The 14,896-nt window shown below is 57.1% G+C and overlaps 1 protein-coding gene across 3 annotated transcripts in view; it reads left to right on the top strand.

Annotated features, from left to right (window-relative positions):
- Positions 1 to 14,896, top strand: part of LOC135405768 (class I histocompatibility antigen, F10 alpha chain-like) — a 319,745-nt gene that overhangs the window by 13,282 nt on the left and 291,567 nt on the right. The gene's annotated exons all lie outside the window — the stretch shown is intronic.

Genomic DNA, 14,896 nt, shown 5'->3' with positions numbered 1-14,896 from the left:
CAGATGGAATGCAGGGGGAGTTGACCTTGGTTCTTCCCCCCCTCGCACTGCTGCCACGGTGGCAGCCTGAGAGACAGGGCACAGAGGCCCTGCAAGCAAGGAGCTGAGTCTCCTGGAGATACCAGACCGTCACGAAGACTCCCCTGTGTCTTCGTGATATGACGTGGTGATACGACCTTGTCTGGGGTTACGAAGCCCACGGAAGACCCCTCGGTTGAGGCGATGGGGCCGGGGGAGGTTGGATACCTCCCTCGTTGAGTGCTGGAAGAAAGCCAGCAATCAGCTGCTGCATGTGGAGAAGACAGAAAGAAACCTGCTGCCTCAGAAGATGCTGCTGCTGCTTAAGAACTGGAAGGGATCTGTCCTTCTTTCCCTCCTGGACTTTTATTTGGAGGGGAGAGGAGACCTGATCCATTGTAAATACTATATGTCATGGTAGAGATAGTTGTGATCATGTGTATAATGTGATGTTATATTTATTTGTACAGTCATTGTAATATATTCCCTTTCCCCCACTTTGAGTCTGGTGTGTTTTGTCTGGAAAAGCCCATCTCACATTGGGATGAGATGTGGGAGGGGGGATGGAGCTAGGGAGTTGGATTTTTGGGGTTATCTCAAACCATGACAGCCCAGCAGGGGCCCAGCTACTCCCACTCTGATCCCAGTTGCCCCCAGTGTGGTTGCTCCAGGATGGATCAGGAATGGGGACCCCTTTGTGCCCCCCCCTTGTGTCACCCTGTTCTGGAGGTGCTTTGGGGGGACATCTGCACCCCCACACAGCATCGAGCACATCCCAAAGTGTGCTTGGACCCCCTTAAACCACCCCACAGCCCCCAAGGAACCCCCAAACCCACTCAGAGCCCATTCAGGACTCCACCTAACCCTTTTTTGGGGGGACTTTCATGGGCTCTGTTGTTACTGGGAGCCTCCCCTGGCTGCACACGAGGAGTTCTTGGGTGAGTGGGGGTGTTGGGAAGGGGGGGGTCGGTGAGTCAGAGGGGATAAAAGGGGTAGTGGGACCCCAACACTGAATGGGAGAGGAGAGGGACCCCCCAAAAGTGAATGGGGAGGGAGACTGAGAATTGGGGGATGATGGGAAAGAGGTGGGAGAGGTCAGAAGAGTGGGGAAAAGGGGAGGGTGGGACCCCCAAACTGAGCATGAGGGGGTTGGGGAAATGATGTGTAAGGGGTGAGAGAGGGGGAAAAAGTGGGGGTTGGGACCCCAAAACTGATCTTGGGGTGGCTGGGGATTGAGGGGACCATGGAAAAGTGGGAGGAACAGGGAGAGGGATGGAAAAGGGGAGTGGTCTGGAGGGATGGACGGTCCCATGGGGGTCTTTGGGCACTGGGGTTTGGGAAAGGGGGGTGGTCCCCCTGAACTCCCAACCTACTCTGGGTGCTGGGGGCTGCTGGATCCAATCTCAGCCTTGCATTGTGCCAACAGTTGAAATTTAGAGCAATTCTAGAGGGGTGACTGAACCACGTTTGTCCCACAGGCTTTAATGATGGCAAATCAGATCTATGGATAGAAAATGAATTATTTATTTTTGCAAATAGTGACACAGAACAGAATTATTTAGTGAACAGTAGAAACACTAAAACTACGGGTAGTGCAGGATAAGGTAGGATAGGGCACTACACTAAAGCAATTGTTGAAGCAATTCTACTAAAGCTGGCAAACAAGCAATAATTCTTAATTAGAGATGGATGGAACTCCCCCAGAGCAGCGCTCGTGGGGAGATCTCTGCTCTCAACCTCCAGCAGTGACCTTGGGGGGTCCCCAGCCAAGGCAGGAATCTCCACACACCCCCCAAGAAGGGTTCTGTTGGAAGAACCTGCCCCTGGGAAAGGGGACTGGCCCTTTCTGGTAGAAACCCAGGGACTGACAGTCCTTGGACTCCAGGGCTTCCCTCACCATCAGGGGCTTCATTTGGGGTCAAACCAGTCTGGGTTCCAACATCTCCTGCCTTGTCCTGGCCCCCTCTCAGCTCAGCACTGACCCCTTTGCAAATGGGGCATTGTCTTGGGGCCATTGCAGGGGGATGTCCTGCCCCAGTGTCCCAGTGTTCCTTTAATTGCCAGAGGCCCTGCAGTGTCCCAGTGGCCCCTTGATTCCATGACCTTCTGAAACACCTCAGGGTTCCTTTGGTTCCATGAGGCCCCCCTGTCACAAAGGCCCCTGGATTCCATGAATTCCGCAGTGTCACAAGGTTCCTTTTTTTCCATAGGGCCCTGCAGTGTCCCAATTGTGCCTTGATTCCAGGAGTACCCAAATTCTCCCAGGGTTCCTTTGGTTTCAGGAGGTCCCGCAGTGTCCCAGCGGCCCCTTCATTCCAGGCAGGCCCAGGGAGACGAAGGCAAAGACGGAGCCCCGACCCCCGTCAGCATCTTGGGGGGGCGGGGGGGCAGGACCCGGGAAACGGCGGCGGCCGCTGGGAAGGGACTGGGATGGAGTGGGATGGACTCGAGTAGACTGGGATGGACTGGACTGGACTGGAATGGACTGGGATGGACTGGGACAGACTGGGATGGACCGGGACACCGGGATACATCCGGAACCAGGACTGGGACCCAGCAGGACCCCCAGGAGCAGGATCTGAGCACACTGGGACACTCCAGGACCAGAACTGGGGCAACAGGGATCATACCGGGAGCAACTGGGACCACACTGAGGGCTACTGGGAGCAACTGGAGGCCACATAGGATATAGTGGGAGTGCCTTGGAGTCACTGGGATCATATTGGTGGAAACTGGAATGTTACTGGGGCATCTGGGAGTGACTGGGAAGGACTATGAGCATGCTGACAGCTCTACTGGGATATACTGGGAGTGTCTGCAACCATGGTGGGGGTAACTGGGACTGTACTGGGAGTGACTGGGACTACATGAAGGGGAATTAGGATCAGGTTGGGGGCAACTGGAAAGAACTGTGAGTGACTGGATTTACAATAGAAGCAACTGGGATTGAGTGGGACAGTCAGGAGGGAAGACCGGGATCATAGTGGGAGTGACTGGATCTGTGCTACGGGCAACTGGGAGCAACTGGGACCATACTGGGATCACAGTGGGAGCAGCTTGGCCCATGCTGGGAGCAACTGAGACCACACTGAGGGTGACTGGGGTCATACTGGGATCATATCAAGAGTGAGTGGGATCATGCAGGAGGGGATTGGGATCATCCTGGGAGCAACTGGGAGTGCACTGGGGATGACTGGAAGTGGCTGCGAGCAACTGGGATCATGCTGGAAGCTTCTGGGGGCAACTGGGAATGAGGGGGACCACATGGAGGAAACTGGGAGCAACTGGGAGAGACCAGGAGTGACTGGGATCCTCCTGGGACTGACTGGGCGCTGAATCCGAAAAATCGGTCCGAGAAACTGCTCAGAGACTTTTTTATCTTTAAGCAGCAAGGTATTTGTTTATTCAACGTTGGGAGCAAGCCAGCTCGCGCTGGACAAACTTGCTCCAAGGCTCCACACAAAATCAGCATTTTTATACAATCTTCAGCTGTGATTAAATGCATATTCAAGTGATTCCAACCTCTATCTCTGCATAATAATAATAGGTGGAGTATAGGTGGAGCTCAGGCGGGGCTTGGGGCGGTGCTTCTCTTGGCCCTCAATCCTGAGGGGACTTCCACTCTTCCTCCATGGCTCTGGGGGCTTCAACTCCTCTTCCTCAGCTTGACCTTCCTTCTCTTCCATTGTTCTTGACCCGCTCCCTGAAGCTTGGAAAAAGCCCTGGCTCCCGGCCTATTCCTCCTATTCCAATGTCTCCCTGATCCTGCTGTCTTTCTAATTTATCCCCTCTAGGCCTAGGACATGTTCCTGGACTATTCTCTGAAGCTTTGCTCCAGTCAGTGGAACAGAACGAGCCCAGACGGTCTTGGCTGTTGGGAGCTTGTTAGCAGGCCCAAATTTCTTAGTTAACTCTTTTGGGCCTGGCCTCCTGTTTCACCAGGGACACAGCCCGGGCCCGGGTGTTCCCATTCCCATTCCACGGGTTTGCATTCCTGTTCCAGGTGTTCCCATCCCATTCTAGTTGTTCCCATCCCATTCCAGGTGTCCCCATTCCCATTCCAAAAGTTCCCATTCCCATTCCAGGTGTTCCCATTCCCATTCCACGTTTTCCAATTCCCTTTCCAGGTGTTCCATCCCATTCTAGGTGTCCCCATTCCCATTCCTATTGTCCCTCCTCCCATTCCTGGTCTTCCCATCCCAACTCTGTTTTCCCTATTCCCATCCCAGGTGTTCCCATTCCCATTCCTGCTGCCCTCATTACCATTCCTAGTGTCCCCAGTCTGCTCCCAATGTCCCCATTCCCATTCCAGGTCTTCCCATTTCCATTCCTGCTGTTTCCATCCCATTGCTATTTTCCCCATCCCATTCCTGATGTCCCCATTCCCATTCCAGGCATTCTCATTCTCATTCCAGGTGTCCCCATTCCCATTCCCCCTGTCCCCATTCCCATTTCTGGTTCCCAGGGAGGAACTGCTGGATGCCGGAGCAGGAGCCAGAATTTATTGCCCAAAGCAGGAGATTTTCACACCAAAATTAACCCCCGGTGATGTCACCACTATCCCTGTGATGTCACCAATGTCCCTGTGATGTCACCAATGTTCCTTTGATGTCACCAATGTCCCCGTGATGTCACCGCTGTCCATGTGATGTCATCGATGTCCCCATGATGTCACCGCTGACATTTCCCCTGCTGGTTTACCATTAAACCAGTACACCGGGTCTGTGCCCAACGGGGGTCCCTGTGGATCATCCAACGCGGGTCCTCCCATGGCTGATGGAGTTGGAGCAGCGGCCGAAGCTCTTCCCGCAGTCGGGGCACTCGGGGCTTCTCTTACCGGTGGGTCCGTTGGTGGGAGGTCAAGGAAGAGCTCTGCGTGAAGCTCTTCCCACACTCCCCACAGTGGAAGGGCCTCTCCCTGATGTGGATGTGAGGGTGGGTGTAGAGGGTGGAGCTGTCCCACATTCCCTACACGTGTAGTGCTGTTCCCCAGTAGGGATGTGCTGGTAGCTGAGCAGCTTGGCGCTTGTGCTGAAGCTCTTCCCACATTCCAAGCACTTGGAGGGCCATTCCCTGGTGTGGATGCAACGGTGTTTGGAAAGGCTGGAGCTGTCCCTGAAGCTCTTCCCACACTCCGCACACGTGTAGGGCCTTTCCCACTGTGGATCATCTGGTGTCGGAGCAGGTTGGAGCTCTGATTGAAGCTCTTCCCACATTCCTCACACAAGTAGGGCCTTTCCCCACTGTGGATCACCTGGTGTCGGAGCAGGTCGGAGATCTGAGTGAAGCTCTTCCCACATTCCTCACACATGTAGGGCCTTTCCCCACTGTGAATCATCTGGTGTCGGAGCAGGTGGGAGCTCTGCCTGAAGCTCTTCCCACATTCCTCACACATGTAGGGCCTTTCCCCACTGTGGATCATCTGGTGTCGGAGCAGGGTGGAGATCTGAGTGAAGTTCTTCCCACATTCCTCACACATGTAGGGTCTTTCCCCACTGTGGATCACCTGGTGTCGGAGAAGGTGGTGGATCTGAGTGAAGCTCTTCCCACACTCCGCACACGTGTAGAGCCTTTCCCCACTGTGGATCATCTGGTGTCGGAGCAGGGTGGAGCTCTGCCTGAAGCTCTTCCCACACTCCCCACACGTGTAGGGCTGTTCCCCACTGTGGATGCGACGGTGGTTGTGGAGGGTGGAACTCTGCCTGAAGCTCTTCCCACACTCCCCACACATGTAGGGCCGTTCCCCAGTGTGGATGTGCTGGTGCCTCTGGAGGCTGGTTCTCTTGCTGAAGCTCTTCCCACAATCCAAACACCTGAAGGGCTTTTCCCTGCTGGGAGGCTGCTCAGGGACCACCAGCTCGCAGCTCCGCCTCAAGCTCCGGCCGCCTTCCCGGCACACGCTGGCTCTTTCCTCCTCACAGCCCCCTGGGTTGGCTTTGCAGCCCCTCCTGCGGGGGCATCTCCGGCCCTTTTCCTCCCCGCTGCCTTCCTGCGCCGGGGAGCCCTTCAAAACGGCCTCTCCCACCAGGCTCTGCCGCCGGGATTTGTCCTCCGCGCTCTCCGGCCTCACCTCGGGGCCTGGGGCAGGAAGCAACAAGGACAGGCAGGGGATTTGCCTCCGGCCCAAAGGAAAGCCCAAGGACATCACCCCAGCTCCGGCCCCGGCAGGACGGCCACAAAAGACAAAAGACCGACCCAAAGGGGTACTGACTTCCTCCTCACCTGCCTGGGGGGCCCGCAGCATCTTCCTCTTCCTCGCAGCCTCCTCCTCCATCTGCCCAAGCTTTGGGAAGCAGAAATCCTGCTGGGGGGGAAAACAAGGGGTGAGCGCGTTGCCTTGGGGGTTCCTCCTTCCCAAGTCCAGCTCTAGGACTCACCGGGCATCTTGTGTCCATAAAAACCCCCAAACCAGCAACATGAAGCCCAAAAACCTCTCCTGGGAGTTCCCTGCTCTGAGGTTTGGGGAGTCCCCCCTGTCTGGCCTGATGGCACTTCTGCCTGCATTGGGGGTCCCCCTTCACCGGGCTGCCGGGGGTCCTGCGGCTCCGGGGGGTTCCCACTCTCCAGGGTCCCCTTTAGTGTTGCCAGGGGGGTCCCAGGGCTCACTTCTCCCCACTCTGCCTCCCGGGGCCGGCCGGCCCTCCTCTCTCGCCTCCCACCCTCGCAAACCTCTTGGCGCTCTCGGTTCCCACCCCGTCTCAAGGGCCCCCCTCCTCTCCACACTCCAAGGCCTTCCCCCTCTCCGGGACCCCAGCTTAAGGGGCCCGGCGCTCCCTCTCTGCTCCACCCCCTCCAGCATTCCGGGGGTCCCCCAGCTCCGGGATCGCCCCTCTCCGCTCTCCCCACTCCGCGGCTACCGGGGTTCCCCCCCGGCTCTCACGGGGGGCCCCCAAACCGCTCTCGCCCCCCCCGCCATTGCCGAGCGACCGCCAGGACCTTTTGGCTGCTCTTCTTTGTGCTCCCACTCGGCTCCTCCCTCGGCTGGGCCGCGGCTTTTGGCGGGTTTCCTCCTCTGGGATCCGCCCCCTGCAGCCCTTCCCCCCCTTGCCCAGCCCCTTTGGGCCCCCCTTGGGCCCCCCTTGAGCCCCCCTTGGGCCCACCTTGCCCAATAAGTTTGATTATACAGACAAGCAATTTGGTTTTAACCCACAAAACCCAAATGTAGAACCCAGCACCCTGGGGCATCAACAAAGTGCTGTTCCTTGGGCCCCCCCCGAGTCCAAAGTAAAGGGAGAGGGGAAAAATACCTGCTGGTGGGAGAGCTGTTGCAGTCTGGTCAAAAGTGGTGATTGCAGTCCAGTTGAGGGGGGTGGTCTCAGGTTGGTTGAGAGCGGTGAGCTGCAGTCCTCCTCTGGATCCCACGAGTGGTAAAAAGGTTCCAAATCTCCAGGTTTATATATTCTCCAGTTCAGGCAGGAATGCCCAGTCCTCCCCTCAGAGCGGGGAATTCCACAAAAGGATGCTTAGTTCTTCCCTCAGAGTGGGCAATTCCATAAAAGGATATGAGGATGCTCAGTCCATAAAAGGATATGAGGATGCTCAGTCCATAAAAGGCTATGAGGGTGCTCAGGACATCCCCCCCACCTCGCAGGCCTCTCCTGACAACAGTTCCTGGGAAAATGGCATGGAAGGCCATAGAATCCACAGTTTTGGGCTACACCCATCCAGTGAGGAATCGGTCCCAGCTGTTCTAACTAGGACACTGTGTCCGTCATCGCTGCCATCATCATCATCATCAGCCTCGTGGGAGTCGGTGTCTGGAAGTTCCGATCCGGTAACTCCGGGATGGGGGTCGGGAAGGGGCACGGATCCGCCCGGCAGCATTCCGGGGATCCTGTACCACGGGTGCTGATCCCACTTTCTTTCCATAGGGAAGAGGGAGGGGAATGGATACGACCCCGCGCCCACCAGTGAGTCCCAGCAGCGTGTGTGGATCCAGATCCTCTGGGCAGGGATCCCAGGATGGATGCTGGGATTCCAGAGGGGAATGGGGGCCTAATGGCTGGAGTGGGATTGGAAGGGGATTCCAGCTCAGGGCAGGATTCCAGAGTGGGATCAGGTGGAATTGTGGATTGGGATCAGGGCTGGATTCTGGAGTGGGATTGGCATGGGATGGATGGAGTGGGATTAGGGTGGGATGGACGGAGCAGGATCAGAAGGGAATCCAGAGCAGTTCCTACTCTCCCTGGGCTCCACAGCCGGCTCCATCCCCTGGGATGGGAACAGGGACATGGTGACTCCTTTCCCCACTCTCATCCCAGCAGGAATCACAGCCTGAGCGATCCTGGAGCTGGATCCGCCCCTTCCCTCTCCCTGTGGAAAGGCAGGAGCTGCTGGCAGAGCTCATCCCGCTGCTCCCACCCACCCCGGCCCCCCTGCAGCTCCTCCCGATGGATCAACTTCCTGCTTTTTCCCGTGTGGAACCCAGGACCACAATTATTCCTGAGACTTTATTTTGGGTGTGAAAATCTCCTGCTTTGGGCAATAAATCCTGGCTCCCTCCTCCGGCATCTGGCAGTTCCTCTGTGGGAACCAGGAATGGGAATGGGGACAGGGATGGGAATGGGGACAGGGATGGGAACCCCAGGAATGGGAATGGGGACAGGGATGGGAACGTGTCTCCCCAGGAGTTGGTTCAATACAAAGGTCGGTCCTTGGCTCGAGGCCACGGGAAGCCCCTTCTTTGGGAATGTCTGGGAAGCAGGTGTCAGAGGTTTGAAAAGAGGTGTTGGAATTGTTTCCCAGTGTCCCCCCCATTCCCATCTGTGTCTCCCGGGATGGGGTGGGTTGGAGCGGAGCCGCAGGCGCTGGGCAGGGGCAGTGGGGGGAGGGCGGCTCTCGGGGACACCGCGGTGGCCGCGGGGAGGGCGGGGGGTCCTTTGTTCGGGGGCTTTTGGGGTTTGTCCAGGACCGGACAGAGCGGGAGCTGATTTTGGCCACCTTGTTCTCTTTCCCTGAGAGGATGTTTTTTCCCCACGGGACACCTCGCGGAGAACGACCGAGAGAGAGAGGGAGAGAGAGAGAGAGAGAGAGAGCCCGACCCATCTGGGAGCGAGGTGTTCTGCTTTGGGGACTGCCCCTGGGAACAGGGACTCCTTCACTGCTGGCTGTGAGCACACGGGGCTGCGAGAGCTTTGAACTGCTGGGACAGTCTCTACCCCCGCCTGGGGATTTGGGACTTTGTTTGGTTTCTTCTGAAAGTTTTTGGTTGCACCATTTGTTGTTTATTCACATTTTGTTAATAAAAAGCTGTTTCTTTTCCTTTTCCACACTTCCACCTGAAGTCTCTTAATTTCTAAGTTGTAATCTTGTTAAACTAAGACCCAGTGCCCTCAGGGGGAGGAGGAGGAAAGGAGACCAAGAGGTACCGTGGCCATTGAAGCTGCAGAGGAACAACCTGTGCCAGCAACAGCTGCCCCTCTACAGGGGAAATCCAAGACCAAATCAGCTCAGTTAGTGAGGGATGGAGGGGAAGCAGAGCCCTCAGAACAGGAGCAAGAGGCAGGGCCAGAGATAATCAGCCGATCCCCATCCCCGGCTGAGCTGTGAGAGATGTGAAAAGATTTCAGCCTCCAGCTGGGAGAGCCCCTGCTGACCTGGCTGCTCCAGTGCTGGGATATCATGGCCCAGCATATGGAACTAGGTGGGAGTGCAGCCAAGCAGCTGGGATCCCTGTCCTGGCATGTTGGGATTGACCAGGGGATTTGGAAGAGGACAGAGAGGGGATGAGAGCCGGGTACAGGCTTGGGAATTACCAGGAGGGCTTTTGAAAGGAGCGTAGGGGAAAGGGATGTCTAAGAACAAGTCCCTCAGGAGAGGGAAGCAGAGAGGCTGAGTTTTGACCCCAGCACAAAGGTGTGCAGGGCAGAACAGAGAATATGACCACATAAGATTCTTGTGTGTCCATCTTTGCAGTTCTGACAGGCACTTCTTGTCACAGCCTGTCCTTTCCATTCCAGAATAGGCCCTGGCAACCAAAGAACCAACACCCCACACCATAGTGCAGACCAACCCATGTGCTTTGGGCCCTTTTGTTGTCCTATCCATTCTGGCCTATCCTCTCCATTCTGGAATGGCCTCTGGAAACCAAAGAACCAAGTCCCCACCATGTGACAGTTCAACCCCATCCGTGTGCCAAGGGCTCCTTTGTGGTGTCACAGCCTGTCCTCTCCATTCCGGAATGGGCCCTGGCAACCAAAGAAGCAACGCCCTACAACCCCAAAGTGAAGCCCCACCCATGTGCCATGGGCCCTCTTGTGATGCCACAGCCTATCCCCTCCATTCCAGAATGGCTGCTGGAAACCAAAACACCAATGTCTCACAACCCCTAGTGCAGTCCAACCCCTGTACCATGGGCCCCTTTGTGATGTCACAGCCTGTCCTCTCCATTCTGGAATAGCCCCTGGCAACCAAAGAACCAACACCTCACACCCCCACAGTGCAGCCCCACCTGTCTGCCACGGGACTCTTTGGGATGTCACGGCCTTTCCCCCAGGAAAGAAAGCCTGGAACCTTCAGGTATCAGATGCAGTTGGGGGGCCACCCTGGGCGCTCCATGGGCAGCAAGAGCTTTCTGTCCTGGCCCTTTTTGTCTGGCAGGAATCTTCAGCTGTGTGCAGTTTGGGCAGTCAGACTGGCAATTTCAGCACAGGGCTCCTGCAAGCCAAGGACAGCCCTTCCCTCCAGGAAAGAAACCCCTTACCCTCAGTCTCTTCTCCTGTTCCCTAAAACACAACCTGCAGGGGAGCTTTCTGAGATCTCTTCTCTTGGGAATTGGGAAGACAGATCCGCTCTCATGTTTAACACCTCAGGCAAAACCACTCTTTGAACACCTTTCCCAAACCTCCCCAACCTTTCCCAAAGCCCAGATTTTACTGGTGTCCTGTAATTCTGGCCCAAACTCACCCAAGCCCACAAACCATGACAGAAACCTCTCAGCCTCACGCTGCGTCCTTCCCATTGCTGTGCAACAGGCGATAAGACAAGAGGACACGAGGACCTGCCTGTCAGGGGCTGTTTGTCAGGGACAGGAGCAGGACTTTTTGGAGAGAAACAGGGATTAGGTATTGAAATGGGCTGCCCAGGGAGGTGGTGGAGTCACCATCCCTGGAGGTGTTGAAGCACAGACTGGCCATGGCACTGAGTGCCGTGGTCTGCTTGACGTGCTGGGGATGGGGCGTAGGCTGGACGCTGGTTGATCTCACAAGTCTCTGCCAACCTCAGGGACTCTGGGCTTCTGTGCCACCCCAGCCTTTGGGGACAGCGTGCTGGTGGCTCCGAGGCTCCGTCCTTGCCTTGCCTTGCCCATCTCCTGGCTGCCAGGCAAGGGCCTTGTGACATCACAGCCTCTGTGGAACAGCGCGGTGGCTGAAAACTGTCAGTGCTGCGTCCCCGTGCCCAGAGCCTGGGCAGAAGTTGGCTGGCAGGGACGGGCAGAGACTGTGCAGAGGTGTCAGCTCGTTCCGCAGCAGCACGATGCCCAGCCAGGGCATCTCCTGGCTCCTCAGGCTCTCGGTGCTCCTGCTCTTGCCTGGCCCACTCGAGCCTTGCAGCCGTGCCACAGGTGCCATTGCTGAGAACCGGGGTTTTCCTTGGATGACCCCTTGCCAGAAAAGGCAGGAGAGGCTGGAGAGAGGGGAAGGAGGGGGGTCAGGCTGCTGGGATGGTGCCGGCGGGCCGTGAACCCGAAGCCAGCAAGGCCTTGGGCCCACACGGTGTCAGGGGAGGACTGAGAGCCCCCAGGGAGGAGGAAAGCTGGGCAGGCCCCAAGGCTGCTGGGCCTCTTCCTTGCCAGCCCTTTGGCCATGGCCCCGAGGCAGAGGTGGGGCTCAGCCCCTGCACAGCAATGGGGCACAGGCTGAGCCCCAGGGACACCAGAGCCAGGCGGCCTGAGCTCGTCTTCCTGCAGCGTCTGCCTGGGGCAGCCCAGCCAGGCCTGAGTCTCTGCAGGAGAGGCCAAGCCCAACCAGAGAGGGCTCAGCCCTCTGAGGCTGCACTCACTGCAAAGGGAACAAAACACTGGCCCAGAGGACATCCTGCCCCCAAATGGAGAACTGGAAAGGTCAAGAATAAAAAAGTCACCCCCCTCCATTCTTCAAGAAATATTTAGACCTCTTTCTTAAAAGCATCCAGGAGTAGAGTCACCCAATTTTCTCTCTAAGAAGGGTTTTTCCATGGTCCCCCTCAATTCCCAGGTTCAAAGGGGTCCCAGCACACTTTGGGATGTGTTGTATGCTATGTTGGGGTCCAGATGTCCCCCCAAAGCTCCCTCAGAAACAGGGTGACACAATGGGGGGTGAACAAAGGGGTCCCCATTCCTGATCCATCCTGGAGCAACCACACTGGGGGCAACTGGGATCAGAGTGGGAGCAGCTGGGCCCCTGCTGGGCTCATACTGGGACCATCCTGGGAGTGACTGCAATACTACTGGGAGTATGGGAGAGGCACTGCAACCATACTGGGATGACTGGGATCAAACTGGATTTGAACTGCAAGTGTCTGCAAGTTCCTGGGGCCATACTGGGACACATACTGGACACATACTGAGATCATCCTGGGAGCAACTGGGACCATGCAGGGGCAAATGGCCTCCTCCAGGCAGTGCCTGAAAGTGCCTGGGGCCATACTGGACTCAGACTGGGAGTCCCTGAGAGGGAAAGGAACCATCCTTGGGGGGACTGGGAGCAACTGGGACCACCTTGAGGGCAACTGGGATCCTCTTGGGAGTGACTGGAAGTGACTGGGCCAGCAGCCGCTGCTGGCGGGGCCCGGCAGGCCTTGGCTGGGGGGAGTCGGGCAGCCTCTGCGCGTCCCGCGCTGGGGAGGGGACAGGAGAGGCAGCACAGTCAGGGCAGGGCTGCCTTGAGTCAATCCTCTGCTGCTTTACAATCTCCTCCAAATTCTTTGGATTTCTTTGGGGGAACTTTGTTCAACTCAGCTCTGTGCTGCTCAATGAGAGCACTTTCCTTGACCGGGCAGGAATTCTCACCCTCCCCATTGCTCTCAGCCTGAACCCTGGACAGCTCTGAGGTCCCAAAGGGCTCCCTGTGCCCCAGGGCAGACTCAGGAGAGCTGCTCTGCCCACAAGTGACCTGCTGGTCAGCACACAGGTTCCCTGTGCTATTTGCACCTCTCTGTTGGTGGATGATCCACTTCAAAGATGCCTGGAAAAAAGGTGGGTTTTTGTAAAGACTCCACTTGCCAAATCAATTCCTCCCAACTCTTCCCTCTTTCCCTGTGCAGCTGAGCAGAGGGCGATGCAGAGGAGTGCTCAGGCTCTGCTGCCTGGAGCTGTCCCTGCCAGCAGCTGCTTCCCTGTGCCCAGGGCTGGGCCCTGGCAGTGCATCCAGAGCCCATCCCAGCCCTGGGTGCTCAGCTCTGCCCTGCAGAGCCCTCCCAGCACAGGGCACTCTGGTGCCAGGGGCACCTCTGGCTGGGCAGGCTCTGATGGCAACAGCAGAGCAACACTGAGGAGGCTGGAAAAGCACCACTGCTGCTGCCTGTGAGGCCCAGGGGGCTGATTTCTGACACTCCCTGCACCATTGCCCTCGAAGAAGAACAGCTTTGGATTTTCCATGCTTGCTCCTGAATGGAGACATGAATTGATCTTTCTCATTGCCCGTCCCTGGGAACCTGAAGCAGAACACTGGAAGTACAGGATCCTTCCCTTTCAGGATGCCCCTGCCTTGCTGCATTTCCTGAAAATTCCTCTTAGAAACCCCCAGCAGTCAGTTGGAGCTGTGATCATTCCTGACATGTGCTGCACCGTCTCGACAGCAGAAGGGCCCTGCCCTGCCTTCCCCTGTCAATTGGGGTTTGCTCCTTGCCCACAGCCCTTCTTCCCCAGCCCTGGAGCAGCTCCCTGAGCCAGCTGAGAGCTGCCCCTGGCAGGCAGCAGAGTCCCTGCCCAGCAGTGCCCTGGGCTGCAGGACCCTGCTCTGCCCCACAGCCCTGGGCACCCCTGGTTGCACCCCCGGCTTCACAGCTCTGCCAAAGTGCCCCCCAACAGACCCCTCCTCACCCACCCCATCAGCTGGGGCTGGGCCAGAATTAGGAGATGCCTCCAGGAGCTGCCCCTGCACTGCCCTGCAGTCACAGACTGCCCGTGTGCAGCCCTGCCAAGATTCCTCTTGCAGGGAGCTCTCAGTCACCCTCCCAACCCTGAGCCCCTTGAAGCTCTGCCTGTGCCCTGCTGGTGTTCCTGAGCTGCCCTGGCAGTGCCCTCAGCCCTGCTGGGCTGTGCAGAGGAGCTGCTCCTGGGCAGAGCTGTCTCTCTGCAGCGCTGCCCGCTTGCCAGGAGCTCCCTGTGTGCCAGGAGCCCGGCCCAGCTCAGCAGCACAGACACAGTCCCAGGCACTGAATGACCCTCGGGGGTTGGGGATGAGTCCCTGAACATCAGACAAAGAGCAAGTTAAAGAAACCTCTGAAGAATTCCAAGTCAGATCCAAGTCCACAGTTTCTCCTGGCGTTAATGGGTCCCACTGAGGGCCAGCACTCAGAAATTGTCCCCTGCTTCCAGTTAGAGCTGAAAACTGGAGGCAGTGATGACAGGTGGGGACAAGCAAAGTCCCGGGTCTGTGATGCTGAATAAATCTGGCTTTGTTTTGTTCTTGCAAAGGGCCAAGGCCTGACCCCCAGCCCTGGGAAGGGAGATCCTGTGCCTGCCTCATTCCTCAGGGCTCTTGTTGGGGCTCTGGGATGTGGGGATGTGCAATGGCAAGGGCAGGAGCATGGGGCAGCACCTCTGTCTCAGTTGGATGAGACTGAAGTGTTTTGCTAAGGGGGATGAGTTATGAGGAAAACCAAACTCCTCCCTCTAAGCAACTGTAAATCAGAAATTAAGAGATTCCAGTTGAGGCAGTATGGAAAAAGGAAAAAT

Source organism: Pseudopipra pipra, chromosome W (assembly GCF_036250125.1).
Source record: "Pseudopipra pipra isolate bDixPip1 chromosome W, bDixPip1.hap1, whole genome shotgun sequence".
Lineage (NCBI taxonomy): Eukaryota > Metazoa > Chordata > Aves > Passeriformes > Pipridae > Pseudopipra > Pseudopipra pipra.
Note: the sequence above shows the minus strand (reverse complement) of the source record. Positions and strands in the feature narration are given on the sequence as shown.